Source organism: Bos indicus, chromosome 6 (genome assembly GCF_029378745.1).
Source record: "Bos indicus isolate NIAB-ARS_2022 breed Sahiwal x Tharparkar chromosome 6, NIAB-ARS_B.indTharparkar_mat_pri_1.0, whole genome shotgun sequence".
NCBI classification, from domain to species: Eukaryota; Metazoa; Chordata; class Mammalia; order Artiodactyla; family Bovidae; genus Bos; species Bos indicus.
This window is the reverse complement of record NC_091765.1, coordinates 91,411,889-91,433,611: the sequence shown is the minus strand read 5'-3', so window position 1 is coordinate 91,433,611 and position 21,723 is coordinate 91,411,889. Positions and strand designations below refer to the sequence as shown.

Sequence of the window (21,723 nt, the reverse complement as noted above, 5' to 3'; positions counted from 1 at the left end):
CAAGGTTGTTGCAGTTTCACATTGGTTGCAAGCGATGGTTAGTTTGCTGTTGCTGAGAAACGCAAAAAATCTTTCTTCCTCCTGGCTGTATAACCATAGATAACAACTTTCTTTTCATGGCTTCCCCACTCCATTTAAAATCAAGTATGCTTTATCTCTGGTTCCTCTGCCTTTTCTAAAACCAGCTTGAACATCAGGAAGTTCACGGTTCATGTATTGCTGAAGCCTGGCTTGGAGAATTTTGAGCATTACCTTACTAGCGTGTGAGATGAGTGCAATTGTGCAGTAGTTTGAGCAGTCTTTGGCATTGCCTTTCTTTGGGATTGGAATGAAAACTGACCTTTTCCAGTCTTGTGGCCACTGCTGAGTTTTCCAAATTTGCTGGCATATTGAGTGCAGCACTTTCACAGCATCATCTTCCAGGATTTGAAATAGCTCAACTGGAATTCCATCACCTCCACTAGCTTTGTTCGTAGTGATGCTTTCTAAGGCCCACTTGACTTCACATTCCAGGATGTCTGACTCTAGGTGAGTGATCACACCATCGTAATTATCTGGGTCATGAAGATCTTTTTTGTACAGTTCTTCTGTGTATTCTTGCCACCTCTTCTTAATATCTTCTGCTTCTGTTAGGTCCATACCATTTCTGTCCTTTATTGAGTCTATCTTTGCATGGAATGTTCCTTTGGTATCTTTAATTTTCTTGAAGAGATCTCTAGTCTTTCTCATTCTGTTGTTTTCCTCTATTTCTTTGCACTGATCACTGAGGAAGGCTTTCTTATCTCTTCTTGCTATTCTTTGGAACTCTGCATTCAGATGCTTATATCTTTCCTTTTCTCCTTTGCTTTTCGCTTCTCTTCTTTTCACAGCTATTTGTAAAGCCTCCCCAGACAGTCATTTTGCTTTTTTGCATTTATTTTCCATGGCGATGGTCTTAATCCCTGTCTCCTGTACAATGTCACGAACCTCATTCCATAGTTCATCAGGCACTCTATCTATCAGATCTAGGCCCTTAAATCTATTTCTCACTTCCACTGTATAATCATAAGGGATTTGATTTAGGTCATACCTGAATGATCTAGTGGTTTTCCCTACTTTCTTCAATTTAAGTCTGAATTTGGTAATAAGGAGTTCATGATCTGAGCCACAGTCAGCTCCCGGTCTTGTTTTTGTTGACTGTATAGAGCTTCTCCATCTTTGGCTGCAAAGAACATAATCCATCTGATTTCAGTGTTGACCATCTGGTGATGTCCATGTGTAGAGTCTTTATCTGGGCTTCCCAAGTGACACTGGTGGTAAAGAACCTGCCTGCCAATGCAAGAGACATAAGAGATGCGGATTTGATCCTGGGTTGGGAAGGTCCCATGGAGGAGGAAGTGGCAACCCATTCCAGGATCTTTGCCTGGAGAATCCTAAGGACAGAGGAGCCTTGCAGGCTACAGTCCATGGGGTTGTGAAGAGTCAGACATGACTGAAGTGACCTTAGCATGCTCGCGTGCTTTATCGGAGAAGGTAATGGCACCCCACTCCATAGGATTTTCTTGCCTGGAAAATCCTATGGACGGAGGAGCCTGGTAGGCTGCAGTCCATGGGGTCGCTAAGAGTCGAACAGGACTGAACGACTTCACTTTCACTTTTCACTTTCCTGCATTGGAGAAGGAAATGGCAACGCACTCCAGTGTTCTTGCCTGGAGAATCCCAGGGACGGGGGATCCTGGTGGGCTGCTGTCTATGGGGTCATACAGAGTTGGACACAACTGAAGCGACTTAGCAGCAGTAGCAGCAACAGTATGCTTTATCTGTTTTCACATTTCTCCCTTTTGATCAAGACCTTTCTCTGAAAGCATCACTGATGCAGCATCATGTTGTTTGTTTTGGCTGAAATATTTTTGTCTGCGTCCCTCAGTGCCAGGAAGGACCTTTCCTAAGAGTTGTGTTGGCGGAAAGAGCAAACAGCATTTGCTATTTGCCACATTTGAGCAACAAGGAAGGTAAAGAGGAGCTCTCAGGCATCTCCCGTTCTTAAGTTACGTCTTGTCAAGGTTGTAAGCCTTGGAATCTGAAAGCAAAGTGTTGAGCTGACATCATACGGTTTGGTGCATCATTCCTGCAGATATTTGCCAGCCAACAGGCACAAAGTCTTAAAATGGTGATGCAAGTCAAAATTAAAAGCAGAATGATGAATCCAGTTTGTATAATTGTCCTAAAGATTGAAGGACCATGGGGAATCAGGTGAAACGTTGTAACCAGTGTTCTTGTTCCCTGATTTTTTGTAATTGAGTTTCTACTTTCCCAGAGAAATGTATCCATGAGCAACAAGCAGTGCTTGTTCTGCAAGGTAGTCAAGGGAAGTTTGGTTACCTAACAGCACCTTAGCCAAGGTATTGCAGAATTAAGGAAACCTCAGCTAAAACTGGAGCAGAGACAGGCCTGTAGGGGAACCGCTCCCAACCAATGCATCATTGATCACAGTAAGCCCCCTATATACGAACCTTCAATCCTCAAAGAAGCAAATGCATCTTGTTCCAGCAAGGAACCAGAGCCTGTGCCATCAGTGTCAGACATTAGTGAAATTGCCCCTTGCCCTCCATCTCCTATTGCTGACCATCCTTCATCCCTAACATCTTCCAACTCCTCTCCCTCCTCCAGTCAATGACTTTCCTTGCCTGTTCACTTGATGCCAGCCCCTATATGCCAGCTGTTGTACTAATGTACTTTTCAAGGTGCTGTAAGATTTAAAATGTTTTACTTCTTTTGTGTGTTTGTTTTTATGTATTATTTGCGTGTAAAGAATTATAAACCTATTACAGTACAGTACTATATAGCTGATTGTATTAGTTGCGTACCTAGGCTAACTTTGTTGGGCATACGAACAAATTGGACTTACAAATACACTCTTGGAATGGAACTCGTTTGTATGTGGGGACTGTACTCCACACAGGAAGAGATTTATGTCTACATCTCAGACAGGAAGGTGTTGCCTACTCTACTACCCAACAGGAAGAAGAAAACTCTGGCGACAGCCCAGCCAATCAAACTGTAGCTGCCCAACCAATGAGAAGTCTCCATACTTTAGACTGCTGGCTTCCTCCAGTGAACTCTTTCCTGATTACACTGCCTCCCAAGCCCCTTCTTTTCCCTTTAAAAACAAACTCCTCTTTCTTGTTCTCTGGATTTGCCTGTGGTCTGCCATAGTTTGCACATCCCAAATTGTACTCCTGTGACTATTCCCAAATAAACTTGCTCTTGCTGACAAAAAAACTGGCTCTCCTGTTACTAAAGTGGACAGAAATCTAACGCTGTTGTTGAGCAGCTATTGCTCTGGTGGTGAAGAGTCAGCTATGTTACCTAGGGTGATGGATAGATTTCCAGTCATGTGCTCACTAATGTATACTCCAAACCAAGAAAGGAGGAAAGATCTCCGGATGAGGCAAGCCCAGAGTCTTGTACCCTGCCAGCCAGTTAACTTTGGGTTCTCTGATGTAGGCTTAAGGGGTTGGTCCAGTTTCAGATCAGTTATAAATGGACAGTGGAACAACTAGATGTCGTAGTGAGCATTGTCCTCCCATTCACCAACTGTCCTGACATTTATTAACCCAGGGATGATAACATCCTTCACAAACAAAGATGAAACCAGAACACAAAGGACTCCAGCTGAAGTGTCGTTGTTTATTAGTGAATTTGTGGAAATGGAGCTGTTGGCATTAGTCAACCAGGGGTCAGTGATGTTTTGAGAGCATTCTGGAAGGATTCCTCCAAGCCAAAAAGACCATTGTCTAACATGACAGCACAGGGTACTTGACTTTAAGTTGTTTTTTTGGACAAACATTATAAAAGTAGGGGCTTGAGGGGGGCGGTTGCTGTAGTGTCATAATTTTAAGTTGATCTAGGATGGTACTATCATCACTGTCATCAGTGTGGTCTTCAGGAGGAAACAGCAGGGGAGGGAATGTTGATGGCAGTTTCACTCTGTAGCTAACGTTGAGGGGAAGTTGAGTAAAATTAGTGCCGTTAAGGATAAATGAAAAACTGGTCACAGAACAGACTAAAGAGTCACTGCTGTCGTGTACAGACTGGAGTTTCTGATGGCAAAGCCAACCATCAGAGGTTTCTCTCATAAGCAGCAGGTTGAGAAGGGCACATAAGAGCATTGTCTTTCCAAGAAAAGGAGAAAAGGCAAGAAACAGTGGGGAAAGGTATCCTGGCCTGATCTGGCCACCTTGGGGAAGCTGTCTCCTTCAGCTGTCATCTGTTTCAATTCCTGGAAATCTTGACTTCCGATCATCAGTTGCTGTGCAGGTCCAATCAGGGTTTGGTGCTTTCTTTATATGTGATATAAGGATCCAAGGGTCTGTTCCCTGGATCTCAGCAGTATGAGGATTGGTTAACAACAGTTGGTAAGAGCCCTTCCAGCAAGATTGGAATTAAATTAAAACTTTTTTAAATTATTTTATTTTTTGGCTGTGCCACATAGCATGTGGGATCTTAGTTCCCTGACCAGGGATCAAAGTGAAGGGAGAGTGAAAGTCACTCAGTCGTATCTGACTCTTTGCGACCCCATGAACTATACAGTACATGGAATTCTCCAGGCCAAAATAACTACAGTGGGTAGCCTTTCCCTTAACCAGGAGATCTTTCCAACCCAGTGATTGAACCCAGGTCTCCTGCATTGCAGGTGGATTCTTTACCAGCTGAGCCACAAGGGAAGCTCAAGGATACTGGAGTGCATAGCCTATACCTTCTCCAGTGGATCTTCCCAACCCAGGAATCAAAACGGGGTCTCCTACATTGCAGGCAGATTCTTTACCAACTGAGCTATCAGAGAAGCCCAACCAGGGATCAAACCTGCACCCATTGCATTGAAAGCACTGTCTTAACCACTGGATCACCAGGGAAGTCCCCAAGGGATGTCTTTGAAGATGTCTCTTGTAAGAGATGAAATCTCTAGGTTGTAAGAGATGAAATCTCTAGGTTGTAAGAGATGAAATCTCTAGGTTGTAAGAGATGATACTGAAGACCTTTGTCTCCAGAGAGCATGCTGTGAAAAAGATTGTTCTACTAAATCATAGTTATTTTCAACAGGAAAAATTAGGTCTTTAAAATAATAAAGTATATTCCTATGTGCTCAATTGTGTCCAACTCTTTGCAACCCCATGGACTGTAGCCTGCCAAGTTCCTCTGTCCTTGGAATTTTCCAAGTGAGAATACTGGAATGGGTTGCCATTTCCTATTCCAGAGTATCTTCCCAACCCAAGGATCAAACCCAAGTCTGTTGTGTCTCCTGTACCAGCAGGCAGATTCTTTACCACTGACCGTCTGGAAGTCCCTAAAATAATTGAGTATGTATCCTCTTATTAGCTATAGGTCAAAAGAAGCAGGAGCTAGGAGCATTGGGCATCTGTGATTATCTCAAAGGGTGAGAGTTTATGGGTTGCAAAAGGGATACATAGACCTAAGATTTAGAAGGACCAATGACAATGACTTTGGGCAGGATATTTGAAGAGTCTCTACAGATTTTTGCCTTTAGAGTTAATGGTGCCGTTCATGCATTTAACTGGCCCTGGGGATTTTGGCTGGTAAGCACGGTGAAAGTATTATAGAACTGGCCAGCCAGCACAGACTTGTCCAAGCACCTGGCTGAAGTGAATTCCCTGGTCACTATGATGTTTGAGGTGGGGTTTGCTCGGTGAAAGTGAAAGTGTTAGTAGGTCAGTTGTGTCCAACTCTATGAGACCCCATGGACTGTAGCTCACCAGGCTCCTCTGTTCATGGAATGCTCCAGGCAAGAATACTGGAGTGGGTAGCCATTCCTTTCTTCAGGGGATCTTCCTGACCCAAGGACAAAACCCAGGTCTCCCACATTGCTGGCAGATTCTTTACTGCCTGAGCCACCAGGAAAGCCCTTTCTAATAGAATCTTAGCCCCAGAAGAGATAGTGGCCTATCTACAAGGGAAAGCTTCAGTTCAGTGAGAAAACATAACAACTGTTGCCAAAACCTATTTATATCCTTGAGTTGAGGAAGCTGGAGGAAATCCGTTTGCTGAACCTCAAACAGTCTACTGGGTAATTTAAAATGTTCTAGATGGCACGGATAGGTTTTCCAGGTTTGTGTTTTGGGTGGGCATGGCCAATAAAGTAGATACTTTTAGTGTGTTTATTAATATTTTCCCAATATTGGCTCATAAAGTTCGTAATTTTATCAGTAGATGAATGATGCAATGCATATACAGTGTGGTTGACCCTTGAGCAATGCAGGGGTTAGGGCAACAGATGCCCCTGCAGCTGTATAACTTACAGTCAGGCCTCTGTATTCAGGATTCTACATCAGCCAAATACAGATCATGTAGTACAGTAGTATGTATTTATTGAAAAAAAAAATCCCAGTATAAGTGGACCCTTGCAGTTCAAGGATTGTGTTTTTCAAGGGTCAACTGTAGTCAGTAATGGGAATTTTATAGTCTCTGGCTGGACTGGATCATCATTTGGTCCAAACCAGAGCTTTTTCTTTTTACCGAACCAACAGTAACTAGAGTTCCAATATTGTTTTTCCTTTTCTGGAGCTAGTTGTTGGGTATCTCTAGCTAATCTTTCTAGATTATCATTTGGGGGAACATCTTTCTGGACCATGACAGAGGTTTGGTTGTTGGTTTCTGTGAGAGTAGAGAATTTTTAGTGCAGATATCAGTGAGGTGGTTCCCTTTAGCTTCCAGAGAGTCAAGTTTAAAATGCTCAGAAGTTTAGTAGTAGCCAGAGTGGCTGGTAGGAGCATAACATCTAATAAATCTTAAATATATGGGACATTTAAATTTTTATCCCCATTAGATGTAAGGAAATCTCACTACTTCCATAACATTCCAAAGTCATGGGCTACTCCAAAGGAGTATCTACTGTCTATATAAATATTATTATATATGGTTTTGCCCATGGCTGAAATATAGGATTGAGTAAGCATGTCATTCAGTCTGTAGTACTGAGGTAACCAAAGGCAAAGACACTGTCTTGTTAACTTCAGAAGAGGTTACAATTGCATACCCAGCACAATATTTACCATTTCATCTTTTAAATAAGAACCATCAGTAAGCCATGAAAAAGCAACATTTGTTAAGGGGGTTTCTTGCAAGTCATATGGGGATTCAGGAAATGGTCTTTTGAGGACTCCCCTGGTGCTCCAGTAGTTGAGACTTCATGCTTCAGTGAAGGGGACGTGGGTTCGATCCCTGGTCAGGCAACTGAGATCCCACACGCCATGTGGCATGGCCAAAAAGTGAGAGAGAGAGAGAGGTGGTCTGTCGAAGTTAAATAGTCGTGAGGAGTTTTGTACATAGAGGATGAAGAAGGGGTGGCAAGGTTAGGCTTATTACAGTGAGCAAGAGTAATATGGGGTGAGGTCAACAGGAGAATTTCATAGGGAGTAAGATGTCTTGCTGACAGATGTTGGGTATGGTTGGAATTCAGAAGGGCTTTCAACAGTGTGAGGAACAAAGATAGTCCGAGAGGAACTCAGGACTCTTTCTCGGTGGCCTTTACTCAAAGGGCAGTGGAAGGAATGGCTCAGAGGCAAGGAGGACCACAGGGTCTAGCTGTTGACTGTGATACCTTATTGGTGATGGCCATCTCCATGTTTCTAAATAAGTACCCTAAGGGCATTTCCTTCCTTTTCATAGACTCTGAGGAAGAAGGAGAGTTGATAATTAAAGTGTCCAAGGTCAGAGAGATTCATTGAGGTTTCTATCAATGTTTTAAAACCTAGCTTGTCCTGATCTTCCCAAATAATAGGATCAGGATGAAAGGACTGGCAGACTTTATTTTCTTCATTCTCCAAAATGCGATTGCAGCCATGAAATTAAAAGACGCTTGCTTCTGGGAAGAAAAGCAATGACAAACCTAGACAGTATATTAAAAAGCTGAGACATTACTTTGCCTACAAAGGCCCATATAGTTAAAGCTATGGTTTATCCAGTAGTCATTTATGGATGTGAGAGTTAGACAAAAAAAGGCTGAGCACCAAAGAACTGATGCCTTTAAAGTGTGGTGCTGGAGAAGACTCTTGAGAGTCCCTTGGACAGCAAGGAGATCAAACCAGTCAATCCTAAAGGAAATCAGCCCTGAATATTCATTGCAAGGACTGATGCTGAAGCCCCAATACTTTGGCCACCTAATGCAAAGAACTGACTTATTGGAAAAGACCCTGATGCTGGGAAAGATTGAAGGCAGGAGGAGATGGGGACAAAAGAGGATGAAATGGTTGGATGGCATCTCCAACTCAATGAACATGAGTTTGAGCAAGCTCCGGTAGATGGTGTGGAGAAGGCAATGACAACCCACTCCAGTACTCTTGCCTGGAAAATCCCATGGACAGAGGAGCCTGGTAGGCTGCAGTCCATGGGGTCGCTAAAAGTCGGACACGACTGAGCAACTTCACTTTCACTTTTCTCTTTCATGCATTGGAGAAGGAAATGGCAACCCACTCCAGTGTTCTTGCCTGGAGAATCCCAGGGACGGGGGAGCCTGGTGGGCTGCTGTCTATGGGGTCCCACGGAGTCGGATACGACTTAAGTGACTTAGCAGCAGCAGCAGCAGCAGCTGGGAAATGGTGATGGACAGGGAAGCCTGGCGTGCTGCAGTCCATGGGGTCACAAAGAGTCGGACACAACTGAGCAATTGAACTGTAGTGTTTTTCAACAAGATTTATATAGATAGATAGATAGGCTGAACCATGAGAGAAAAATTTGGAACCCTGTTATGACAGTAGCCAGCTAACCCAAGAAAGCTTCACAACTGAGATTTAGTTTGGGGATTTGGGAGATTCAGGATGCCATGGAGTTTTTCTGGATCTTTGTGTAGTCCTTGTTCTGAAATCAGATGTCTGAAAAGCAAATGTTTAAGAAAAATTATTTATTTATTTGGCTGCATCAGGTCTTAGCTGCAGCACATGGGATCTTTTGTTGCAGTGCATAGACTCTCTAGTTGTGCTCACAGGCTTCAGTAGTTGCATCATGTGGGCTCACTAATTGTGCCACAAGGGCTCCAGAGTGTGCAGTCTCAGTAGTTGAGATGTGTGGGCTTAGTTGCTCTGCGGCATCTTAGTTCTCCCACCAGGGATCAAACCTACATCCCCAGCATTGCAAGGTGAGTTCTTAACCACTGGGCCACCAGGGAAGTCCCCTAAAAAAGCAAGCTTGAGTTAGAACAAACTTCAACTTCTCCTTGGAGACCCTGTGTCTCTTTGAGGCTAGAGGCTTTGACAGGTGAATGCTGTCTTTCTGTGAGGAGTCCTGTGAGGGGAGCAGCGAAGCAAGTCATGTACATGTTACAATAGGTTAGAGCCTCTAGAGAACATCACATCATCTAAATAAAAATAAGCCTTTAGGATTTGTGAGAAATCAGGACTTTTAGTTAAGCCTTAAATTACTGTTCAGATGTATTGTTGTCATTTCCAGTTAAAGGCAAAGAGATATTGATGGGCCTTATCCCTAGGGATGCTAAAAAAGATCAGAAAGACTGATGCTGAAGCTGAAGATCCAATGCTTTAGCCGCCTGATTTGAGAAGTTGACTCATTGGAAAAGACCCTGATGCGGGGAAAGATTGAGGGCAGGAGGAGAAGGGGGTGACAGAGGATGAGATGGCTGGATGGCATCATCAACTCAATGAACATGAGTTTGAGCAAACTCTGGGAGATAATAAAGGACATGCAAGCCTGGTGTGCTGTAGTCCATGGGGTTGCAAAGAGTCAGACACAGCAGCGACTGAACAACAAAGGATAACAAAAATCACTCACAGTGAAAAGCTTGCTTTCAGTAGGAATGGGAGCTGATAAGGTGTAAGGGCCGGGAACAACAAGGTGAAGAGGGATATCAATATTGTTTACAGTGTGGAGGTCTTACACATATCTCTATCCATGGCCACTGGGTTTCCCGATGGGTAACTGATTGCAGGACTAATAATAAAAGGGATTATAACCCCCTGGGCTTTATAATCCACTGTGGTTGGTCTGATTCCCTGTAAGTGAAGTTACTCAGTCCTGTCTGACTCTTTGTGACCCCATGGACTGTGGCCTATCAGGCTCCTCTGTCCATGGGATTTCCAGGCAAGAGTGCTGGAGTGGATTGCCATTTCCTTCTCCAGGGGATCTCACCAACCCAGGAATCAAACCTGGGTCTCCCGCATTGCAGGCAGATGCTTTACCGTCTAAGCCACTAGGGAAGCCCTCTTTATTTGTAGGGTAATGATTAATTCTGGGGTGAGGCTTTGAGGAATCCATTTGGATTTTTTAGTCATCCCTTTATTTTATTTTTTAAGTATAGTTGATTTACAACATTATATGAGTTTTAGGTGTACAACGTAGTGATTCACAATTTTTAAAATTTATATGTTATTTGTAGTTATTATAAAATATTGGCTACATTATCCATGTTGTATTAATACAACATTTGTGTTTCTGCTCCGTCGCTCAGTCATGTCTGACTCTTTGTGACCCCATGGACTGTAGCCCACCAGGGTCCTCTGTCCATGAAATTTTCTAGGCAAGAATACTGGAATGGGTTGTCATTTCCTTCTCCAGGGGATCTTTTGGACCCAGGAATCAAACCAGTGTCTCTGGTGCCTCCTGTATTGGCAGGTGGATTCTTTACCACTGCGCCACCTGGGAAACCCCTATACAATATTTCTTTGTAACTCATTTTATACAGTGTGTGGGAGGTTAGCTGATTTACTAAATTAACCAACTCCAGTATTAACATAGTTTCTCATTTTATTCTAGTTCTCTTTGCCAAAAGACAGAGGTCTCAGTTTAGTTCATTAATAAACCTAGAGTTAAAGGCCACATGTGTGAACTCAACATCCATGGAGAGACCAGAATTTTTCTTAAACATAATCTGGAATCAACAATAATATTCATATACAGGTTCATTGCTCTCTCTAGGCATCAGCTAACCCTGGGAGGGACAATCCCTATCTGGTCAGCCAAGCCCCAAGATGTCAAAGTATCAATTACAGAAACTAGAACATGTTTCAATATACAATATTTTTTCTTCTTCCAAATTGAGGTTAGATTATATATGTATAGCATGTTGTGTTTTCCATATAACATGAAATATGAACATCTTTTCATGACAGGGGATATTGATCTACATTTTTTAAATGACTGCATAGTATTCTCCTGTATATACAATAACTTTAACCATTCTACAATTTATGAACTTGTAAATTGTTTCCAGTTTTTCATGATCAAGAACAATATGGTAGCAAAAATCCTTATCACTTTTTATATGGGCTTTCACTTTTCACTTTCATGCATTGGAGAAGGAACACTCCAGTGTTCTTGCCTGGAGAATCCCAGGGACGGGGGAGCCTGATGAACTGCTGTCTATGGGGTCACACAGAGTTGGACACGACTGAAGTGACTTAGCAGCAGCAGCAGCAGCTTTATCGGAGAAGGCAATGGCACCCCACTCCAGTACTCCTGCCTGGAAAATCCCATGGATGGAGGAGCCTGGTAGGCTGCAGTCCATGGGGTCACTGAGGGTCAGACACGACTGAGCTACTTCACTTTCACTTTTCACTTTCATGCATTGGAGAAGGAAATGGCAACCCACTCCAGTGTTCTTGCCTGGAGAATCCCAGGGATGGGGGAGCCTGGTGGGCTGCCGTCTGTGGGGTCACACAGAGTCGGACACGACTGAAGTGACTTAGCAGCAGCTTTATAAGATACTTCAAAGTGGGATTTCTGGACCAAAGGGTTTACAGTTTATAAATTTGTAATTTAATAAGTTAAATACATGATTTAATAAATCTCAATTAAAATTTAATCTAGTTTAATTTCAAAAAAGTAAAACAATTCATATTTCCACCAGTATTGTAATGGACAGGGCTCTTTTTCTCATACTCTCAATAATATAGGATTTTACCCATCTTTTAACTTTTAGTCAATTTAGGGAAAATATTTTAACTGTCAACCACTAACGAAAAGTGAACCTATGTGAAAAGAGAATTCAAGGCAGAAAGGATTTGAAAGGGTAGAGTGATATTTTATTTTGATGTTACCTTCTACCAAGAAAATAGCCATAAACCTTTAGTATTATATAATTTCCAATGTCAATGTCATATGGTTCAAACTAATATTTAATTGTAGAGTTTCAAAACATATAATGCAAAGATTCAGAAATGCAAAGATAAATTTCTCAACCTGTACTTATCATAGAAATCTTTAAAATATTTCTTTCAAAGATGCACAGATCTGGAAGAATAAATAAGGATAAAGAGGATTTGAACAACATAATTAACGAGTTTGACCTACTAAATACAGGTAAGTAAACAGAGTATAATTTTTCTTTCTTTTACAAATTCCCATGGAATATTTAGTGCCTATTAGCACACACAGAAGCATCTTAGATTTATTGAAAAAGTAAGTTTTCTGGGAATAACGATTGATATTTTAACATATGAATAGTTTAGGTTATAACCTTTGGGGAAAGTGTCTGTAGTAGGAATAAGCAAAAAAAGACAGCATATTTCAATCAGGTTTTGCAAACAGAGAAAAGCCAGCTACAAGGAAGAAAGCCGGGGCCTTCTGCGTGGCTCCAGCTGGGACGCCTTGAGCTCTGGAGCCCCCAGCCCGATCTGTCTTGTCAGCACTCTTCTATTTCTAGGTTAAGGAGCTCAGCCTTCTCAGATGTGGCTTGAGAAACATAGCCTCCTAATCCAGGATTTAAGAAGACTTAGAAGTGAGGAGGAGGCAGGAGTGAGCAGCAGAGAACAGTCTCCAGGGGTTGGCCCTGAGTGTGAGCGAGACACCCCAGCTGAGCAGCCTCCTCCTTCAAATCCTCCCCCAGGCCTGATCTGACTGAGATCAAGGGCTGCATATTGCCAGAAGGCAGGGAGCCCTGGATGCTTGGCCAGGGCTGTGAATGTTTTCACTTGCTTTCTGGGGACAGGTGTGCCGGACTAGGCCTGCGCCTGATTTATCGGACTCTAGATCTGGAAGAAGTCTGATCAGCCTGGGATCCCTGAGTCAACTTTGAAGATAAGATGGGGACCATATCTTTGTATTAAAGAGGTTTCTGCCTCGTTGTGACTCATAGTAAAAAATACCAAAAAAGGTAAGAACTTTCTTTCTAGCCTGATATACAGAAATGGTTGAGACCACGAGGGCAACAAACTTCCATTTCACGTGGGAAATAGATGCAGGTTTGGCCTGGGGAGAGAGTCAGAGCAGGCCCCTTTGTTTGCTGTGTGTGTTTTGAGGTCTTCAAGTCCTGGATGATGAATCTTCCATTTCTTGGGTTTACTTAGTGGGCAGATAAACAATCACCGACATTTCAGGGAAAAAAAAAAAAAAGATAATGTTGGACTTCCCTGGTGGTCCAGTGGTTAAGACTTTGCGCTCCCATTGCAGAGGGCACAGGTTCAATCCCTGGTCAGGGAACAAAGATCCCAAATGGTGTGGCAAAAAAAAGAGATAATGTCAGCTATAGATGATACTAAGTTAGATCCTAGAAGGCAAGGACTCTCACCCATGCAGTGTAAATATGCCAGTTACCTGAGACGGTGGCTCAGCTAGAAAATCACCAGAGAGGCATCTTTTAGTCATTTACTGAATGATGCTGCTTTAACAGTCTGAGGCCATATCAAGCTCATTTTTCATCTTTGATCTTACAGTTTTCACTGTTTCAGATTTTGCCCTGAGAATTATTTTACTTCTTTCTATTCTGTGCACTTCCAAAACCCAAACATTTTAGTATACAGCATGGCTCTATAGGCAAGTTACCAATGATCAAAGCAAGTTGTGACTCACTGGTGGAGTCAATCATTATTGAAGTCCCTTCCAGCTCCAGAACTACAGGTATCTAGGTGTATTTTGGTTGGTTTGGTCATAATGGCTTCTCACTTTACCTCATACTCAGAATCTGCTTTCATGACATCCCTTATATCTGGGAACCATTTTGAAGATTAAAAAGATATACTGCTTTTTTTCTTTATTTCTTTATTGTTAACCAACATAAGCTAGGGGAACCTTTCATTTTGATATGCAAGGGGTAAAGATAACAACTCTTTGACCATCCTTGATATAATAACCTTCAAAAATAAAGTTGAATGGGATAAAAGTAAGGGACGGGAAAAATATAGAAGTGGAATCCACTCTTGATATTTAGTCAGTACATCTCACAATGCTTCCTGTAGAAGAGCTAGAGAAAGATTCATCTATGTGGTGTAAAAATAAACCTGGCATAAAATTTATTCAATGACTTTTTAATGACCCTCCACTCTGTGTCAGGTAGTGTGCCAAGTCCTGGAGATAAAAATGATGAATTTGTTAACATACAGTCTTTGCTCTCAAGGAACTCACAGTCTAATGATAAAGACACAAAATAGAAAACTATAATATGGTGTTACAGTGATGAAAATGTTGACAAAAATTCAATTAATTATCAAGAAAAAAATTCTTTTTTTTATTTGAGCCAAAGTGAGGATTACAACCCAGGAAGCAAATTCTCAGAAAGCTCTGAGTACTGTTCTGCCTCTTGAAGGCACAGTCATATATATTTTGGAGCCGAAGGATCATACATACATCAAAATGGCTAATTGGATTCTTGGCAAGGACTGATAGTCAATTCTAGGTTGTCTAATAGGACTTTGACAATTTTACCCTGTATGTACATTGTGCATGCCCATTGTTTAATGCTGAACTATAATCAATAGTTTCAAGTCATTTAGACATCATTGATTTAGTTGGAGTTTTGAATATACATTGAGAGGCACAAGAGATTATTACTCTATGAATGACACAGAGCCCAGTCAATATAGATAGCCAACAACAATAGCGAAGTCAGAAGCAAAGATTTAAGCTGTGACTCTTCAGGGCTTACTCATTTACCCAGAATTTCATTTAGACTAGAAAGGAGATTGTTCAATGAAGAAATCTGATTTTATATGTGAGTCAGTAGATAGTTAAATTGATAGACTAATCTGGTATGAAAGCACAATTTCAGTCTGAATTATAGAACAAGTTTCCCATTACAAAACAGTTTTAAAAATCAAGAGCCATTTGATTTTGCAACGTCACTTTCCCATTACAGAAACTTCAGAATTGAGTAAATTAATCAAATGTAGTAAACAAATGTGGTATATGCTACAAGGAAACATTTTATAGATTAGAGGAACATCTGAAGTCAGTGACAAGAATTATGAGGGGCCTGTTGTTATTGTTGTTTGGTCACTAAGTTGTGTCAGACTCTTTGCAACCCCATGGACTGCAGCATGCCAAAAATTACAAAAAAAATTTATATCAGCCTTTTATTTGATGATAGATCCAACCATTGGTTAAATTGTCTCCAGTGACTATACTTCGTAACAACTTTAAAGAATTTTTCTTCCATCTGGATAAGAAGGATAGGATTTCCTTCCATCTCATCTTTTCCTTCCAAAAGGATACCTAGAAATAAAAGTAACTTTAACTTTTAGTAGAGAGTTAGAAGGCAATGGCACCCCACTCCAGTACTCTTGCCTGGAATATCCTATGGACGGAGGAGCCTGGTGGGCTGCAGTCCATGGGGTCGCCAAGAGTCAGACATGACTGAGCGACTTCACTTTCACTTTTCACTTTCATGCATTGGAGAAGGAAATGGCAACCCACTCCAGTGTTCTTACCTGGAGAATCCCAGGGATGGAGGAGCCTGGTGGGCTGCCATCTATAGGGTCGCACAGAGTCGGACATGACTGAAGCGACTTAGCAGCAGCAGCAGCAGCAGCAACTGAACTAGTAAGATGGGTCTTATAAGCCTGGTCCAGATGCTTGGGTTAGCTGTCTGCTACTGTTATCATCTTCTTCTCATCTAGGCTTGGTGATTCTTGAATTAGTTGAAGTCAGGTGCTAGAAACAGGCTCGAAGTCCATTTGGGTAGAGGGGCCTTTTTAAAATGAGAGATGTGAAGGAATTCCCTGACCTTCCAGTGGTTAAGATTCAGTGCTTTCACTGCTGAGGCATGGGTTTGATCCCTGGTTGGAGGACTAAGATCCTGCAAGCCACACGGTACAACCAAAAATAAATAAATAAATAAAATGAGAGCTGTGAATCCATTAATGTCTAGCTGCATATAGATTAGTTAATAATACGTGAAAAGGTTCTTGCCATCATGGCTACAAAGAATCTTTAATTTGGTGTCCTTTCCAATAAACAAAACCTTTATGTTGTAATCCATGATCCTTAAGGTTTTCATATCCTAGAAGCTTGCTGAAAAAAGAGTTGGTTACCATTTTTTAAGTGTCTCAATAAGGCTCTGTAAATAATGTAATAATATTTCTTTTCAACTGCTGTGGGTGAAGGTTTCCAAAAATACTGTTTTTTCCATAAAACCATTTTCTCAGATGCCCAGTGGGTTAAAGAATGTACATATTGGAGTAATGGCAAATGTGCTTCAATAGACACTATAAGGTTTGTGGGGGGAGGGGCGTTTTATCAGGTCTAAACAATATTTGTGTGATGGAGTTAATTTTCCCTTTTTGTTGCTATATGGTATCTGTTTCTTTTCTTTCATGGTAGATTCCTGAGCCTGTAGAAAAAAATCTTATTTCCTTTGCAGGGTTCATGGAGAGCAGTGAACATTCTCGAGGCTGGGCAGAACCAGTGTTTAAAGTTGCTTCTTTGACTGTAGTATCAGCGAACTGATTTGCTTTAGCTTCCACAGTGTCGGATTCAGAATGCCCTGGTGTTTTCATAATGGCTCACTGTTTTGGCAGCTGTATAAGAATGAACAACACTGCGACCTGTTTTCCGTTTTTGCGGGGGAATTGTGGGTTAAGCTTGGGGTTAAGGCAATTAGTTCAGCTTGTTGTGCTCACTTTCTTTCTGGTCAATAAGAGCTCTTAGGTATGTCCATCGTGGGCGTTATTGCATAACCAGCTCAGTCATGTCCTGTTCACCCCTTAAGTAGGATCCATTTGTAAATCAACAAGATCAGCCTATCAATAGAATCTTCTAAGTCATTTCTGGGAGCAAAAAGATAATCTGTTAACAAAACGCAGTTTGGTTGTTTTCTTCCTGTAGTTCTGGAAACAAACTGTAAGGTTAGGGTTATTGTATAGACTCAAGATAGTATTAGGTGCAGAAAACAACAATACTTCATAAGAAGTTAGGTGGCATACAGAATGGTGCTAAATGTGGCGAGAGTTTAGAAGAGACTCAACTGAGTGTGGCACATCACTCGTTAAAGCAGACCCCATTGCTGTTTCTTCAGTATCCTTATATAAGAGAGCCCTTGCTGAAATAGCCCACATACAAGGCGGATGTCCTTTTACTACCGAGTCCAAGTTAGTTTTGGAGCGTAAAAGCAAGTCATCTACAAGCATTTTTGTAAAAGTATCAGAGTGGGACAGTAGCTATCTGTAAGTGACAAAAGGCTTAAAAAGCATCGTTAAAGACCTGATTATAATGCAGTCATCAAGGAAATTTGGCTATTTCTGTGACATTTGACATTTTAAGATAATAACTAGAATTATGAATGACAACATACCAGGACACTTCAAATTTTAGGAACTTCCTATAATTTCTAGAACATTTATATTAATAATGTTTATCCATAGAATATAACTTAAGAAGGTTTATTGTTACTCATCTGACAATGTTTTCCATGTAATTTAGCAGACCAAATAAACTTGATTAGTTTAATGTCTCTCCTTGAGATATTCAAGGGGTCCTTTGAAGGATCCCACAGTCAGTAAGAGGTCAAAAAAACTTCCTTTGGAATTTGAGAAAGTTTGTCAAAGATATCAAAAGGTTTTAAATGTTTGACAAGTAGGATCATAAGTTACTATGAACAATGTTTATTCACTTAATCAAAATGACGGTAAAAGATTTCAAAGGCACGTGCAGAAAGTTACTGGTAAAGACATTTCACAATCTGTTATTAAAAGCAGATTAACATTCAAGAAAACCTAGAGAAGAAACAAATTCTAGTTTTATCCTGTTAAAAATAATCTAGAGAAAAAATGATCTAGACATTCACTGAATTTTCATCATTTAACCTATCAGACCTCTAAAGTTTCAAGTTGCCAAAAATATGGAGAAACTGTTTTTAGGTAGACATAGCATAAAACATAATTGTTCTTAAATAGTTTACTCAAAAGTTTTTCATCTCATTTATCTCTTTCATTACTTGTGAAAATATCATCAGGCCATTAATTTTCTTGTTGATAGATTTTATAACATAGATAAATAAGCTTATTGACTTTCAGTAAACCTATGTACAATGAAAGTATTGTATTTAATGTTGTTATACCTAACTTTACAGTGAAAGCCGCTCAGTCGTGTCCGACTCTTTGCGACCCCGTGGACTAAACAGTCCATGGAATTCTCCAGGCCAGAATACTGGAGTGGATAGCCTTTTCCTTCTCCAGGGGATCTTCCCAACCCAGGGATCAAACCTAATTCTCCCACATTGTAGGCAGATTCTTTATTAGCTTAGCCACAAGGGAAGCCCACTCAACTCTAAAGACATGTCTCTATTAATTAAACTATCAATTTAAACTTGCTTTTTTTTCAGCAAAGATTAATCCTAGATCACACGATCCTTTAAAATTTTGAGTGAGTCTAAGTTACATTTAGAAATATTTGATTTGTAAGCACTTACTTCTAAATCAATTAAATAAAGCTCTTTTACAAATTAATTTTCATAGCACCATCCAGAGGTAGGGATGTATTGATACACAATCATATGTATATCCAGATAGACACAGACAGAGTCTGATAGCTTTTTTGCTTGATTTTTAAAAAGCTTCCCACCCTCTTTTTTTCCGCTTTTAGTTTTAAATTCTACTTTTTGAGCCAAGGCTGTAGTTTTAGGCAATATGGGCTGTGTTTACATTTCAAGGACATGATAAGAGTTATAACTTTAAGCTTTCTCCTAGGAATAATTTTGTTCTCTTAGAGTCAGAATTTTGAAAAGATGTTTTATCAAGGAGGCTTTCTCTATAGTTTTGGAATGTCAAGAGTCCCATCCTGGCCATTTAAGAGTTAAATGTAAGCAGTGACTTTGTTCTAATTGTGCAGGAAGCCAGCTAGGGTTCTAGGAGTGACTGCCCATCTGAAGCTGTTCAGCCTCTGAAGCGTGGTTTCTCATTATTCATTTGGTAGCCTATTTCAGATATAATCCGAACTGAGGGCAATGTGATGGATCGAATGTGAGCTGCTTCTGACTCCCTAAGGAGTTACCCTTGGGTCCGTTCGACTCTCTTACAAGTCTGGGTTTCTCCCTCCTGCAGTCTGAAACTGCCGTGGGTGCTCAGAGCACTGGGTGATCAGCCTTATTGTGCCCTTGGTGAGCAGAATTTCCTTGATGATTGTAGTGGGATGCCCTATAGGACCAGTATGAGTCATGAGAATTGATTCTCAGACACTTCTGCCAGCTTCTCAGTCACCTGAAGACACATTATGGCTAGAAGAAGCCAAGTCCCTTTTCTTTCTTTCTTTTTTTTTTTCAATTTGTTTCGATTGTTTATTAACCAGATTACAATAATAATCCTGGTAGATACCTTAGTTCATCCTTCTAATAAGCCTGTTGATCTGGTCTTCCCTGTTGCCAGCATCTCCACCTTCTACAAAATGGGTGGTCTTTTTCTTCATTCCACCTCGTGGAGAAGACAATTTAAAGGGCCACAGGAAGTTGTTTGCTTCTTTGAAACGTTTTCCAACGGTATAGATCTCATGAATCAGATCCTCCATGCAGATGATTCCATATTCCCAAGAGATCAAGCAATCAATGCGTTGTCTGTCAGGGCAATTCGCTTTTTGTTGATTTTGCCATAACCACGCTTGTAAATCAGTTCATTTACAGACTTCAGATTTGGGTACCCCATGCAATGTATGGCTCCACAATTCTCAGCATGTTAACTGATGCCTTGTTGAGCTTCACAAAGGTGCCGCTGAATATCTGCCGGAGGCGAAGGAGCCCAGCACCTTTCGAACCTTTGGGCTCACACCGTTGATACCTCTGATCCTGATGACAAACGCCAATTTGGGTTCCGCGGGTACATAGAAGTTACCGGCTTTTCGTGCCATCCTAGCCATTTGAATTTCAGTTCTGTACATCTGCCTGTATTCCTTGTGGTAACGCTTAGCTTTTTCATAGATAAGCTTCCTCCTTGCCTTTCGAAGCATCTTTTGGTCAAACTTCTTTCTCAGTCGCTTGATCTTAAGCTCTGCGAAATTCTTCCGCTTTTTCTTAAGGGTTTCTGGCACAGCAGGAACCTTCTTTTTCTTCTCTTCTGCACCCTCCATGGTTCCAGCCAGGAAAGAGCAAAGTCCCTTTTCTTAAGAGCTGAGCAGGTTCAGTCTCTCACTTCACCAGCAAACAATTTGTTCAGACCATGTGAACACACTCTTCCCAATTTAAGCCAAATTTTTAAAGAGGGCAGCCAACCCAGTTTACTCCAAAGTTCCTCCTAGGTGCATGCCTGCCTAGGAATTTCCACTTAGGCCCCTGCCTAGGAAATAGACCGGCATCCCCTTAGGATTCCAAGTCCCAAGAGAAACAGCTTGAATAAAATTCAGGACATCATTTAAAGCAATGATGTCTGGCTATCAGGAGAACTCATCAAAAACACCTGAGGAATACTAAGAAGTGGACAGTCTTAATGGGCCCATGCTGGTACCGAGCGCTGGTTCAGGGTAGACTCCAGATGTCAGCTGCTGGGTGTCTGAAGCTTGCTGGCTACCCCAAGAAAACGTCAAGGAAAATTCAGCTATCAAGTTAGGAAAGAAAAAAAATCATTTTATTTGAGCCAAACTGAGGATTATAAACCAGGAAGTAGCTTTTCCAAAAGCCCTAAGGACTTGCTCCACTTGTTAGAAGTCAGAGGCATGGTCATATCCGTTTTAGAAACAAAGAATCATACATCGAAATGACATATTGGTATTTTACATACAGTTCAGCAAGGATACATAGTCCAGGTAAACACAAGGATACATAGTCCAGGGAAACGCAAGGATACATAGTCTGGGTAAACACAAGGATACATAGTCCAGGGAAGCACGTGGTGCAAAGCAAGCACAGAAAAAATATCACTCTTGACAGTTCAGCGGGCACTCCCACCTCCCAAAAGAGGTCTGGTTCTTGTGGAGGCACACTCCATAGCAGGGAGGAGAGGAGGAGACCCAAACCAACACAGAGAGAAGTTTGTATTCAATTTTTCTTGTCCTGTCTTAAAATGCAAATTATATTTCATCAGAGATGTGACTAGGACATGCAGGAGTTCAGAGGAGGGGCATGTCAAACTTGCTTAAGGAAGATGATGCCTGAAGTGCATCTTTACTCATTACTTAAGAAACGAGTAAAGTTAGTCAAGGGTCAGCTAGGAAGAACATACTCAGTAAAGGCAACAGCATCCTAGGAGGACTTCTCTGGTGGTCCAGTGGCTAAGACTTTGCGCTCTCAAAGCAGGGAGACTGGATTCGATCCTGTTCAGGGAACTAGATGCCATGTGTCAGAATTAAAGAACCCACTTACTGCAACTTAAAAAAAAGCTTCTCCCTGAAAGAAAGAAAAAAAATATTCTAGGTAAGAGCTGTTTTGAAGAAAGGAGAAAAGGAGAAGGCTTTTGGGAAGATGAGTTGTATTTGCGTTGCATGGAGTCTGAGGCACCCCAAAGTTTAGCAGCTGAGATGGAGATTTAAGAGGGAGAGAGTAATAGTTTAAAATGTGAGTTGATTCAGTTATGTAGGAAGCATATA

The 21,723-nt window shown here is 41.2% G+C and overlaps 2 protein-coding genes, 1 non-coding gene and 1 pseudogene across 4 annotated transcripts in view; 3 read left to right on the top strand and 1 right to left on the bottom strand.

Moving 5' to 3' along the window:
- NAAA (N-acylethanolamine acid amidase) overlaps positions 1 to 19,599 on the top strand; it is a 44,079-nt gene extending 24,480 nt beyond the window's left edge. For both annotated transcript variants that reach the window (XM_070791602.1, XM_070791600.1), the window contains 2 exons: positions 12,228 to 12,306; positions 12,935 to 19,599. The gene's annotated coding sequence lies outside the window, so the exon portion shown is untranslated. The remainder of the gene's footprint in view (positions 1 to 12,227; positions 12,307 to 12,934) is intronic.
- Positions 12,964 to 21,723, top strand: part of PPEF2 (protein phosphatase with EF-hand domain 2) — a 45,270-nt gene continuing 36,510 nt past the window's right edge. Inside the window, exon 1 of the mRNA XM_019962939.2 lies at positions 12,964 to 13,099. The gene's annotated coding sequence lies outside the window, so the exon portion shown is untranslated. The remainder of the gene's footprint in view (positions 13,100 to 21,723) is intronic.
- On the top strand, positions 13,353 to 13,425 carry TRNAG-CCC (transfer RNA glycine (anticodon CCC)). Its single transcript has one exon. It is a non-coding gene; the product is annotated as a tRNA-Gly (tRNA).
- LOC109560063 (large ribosomal subunit protein uL30 pseudogene) lies at positions 19,476 to 20,278 on the bottom strand (annotated as a pseudogene).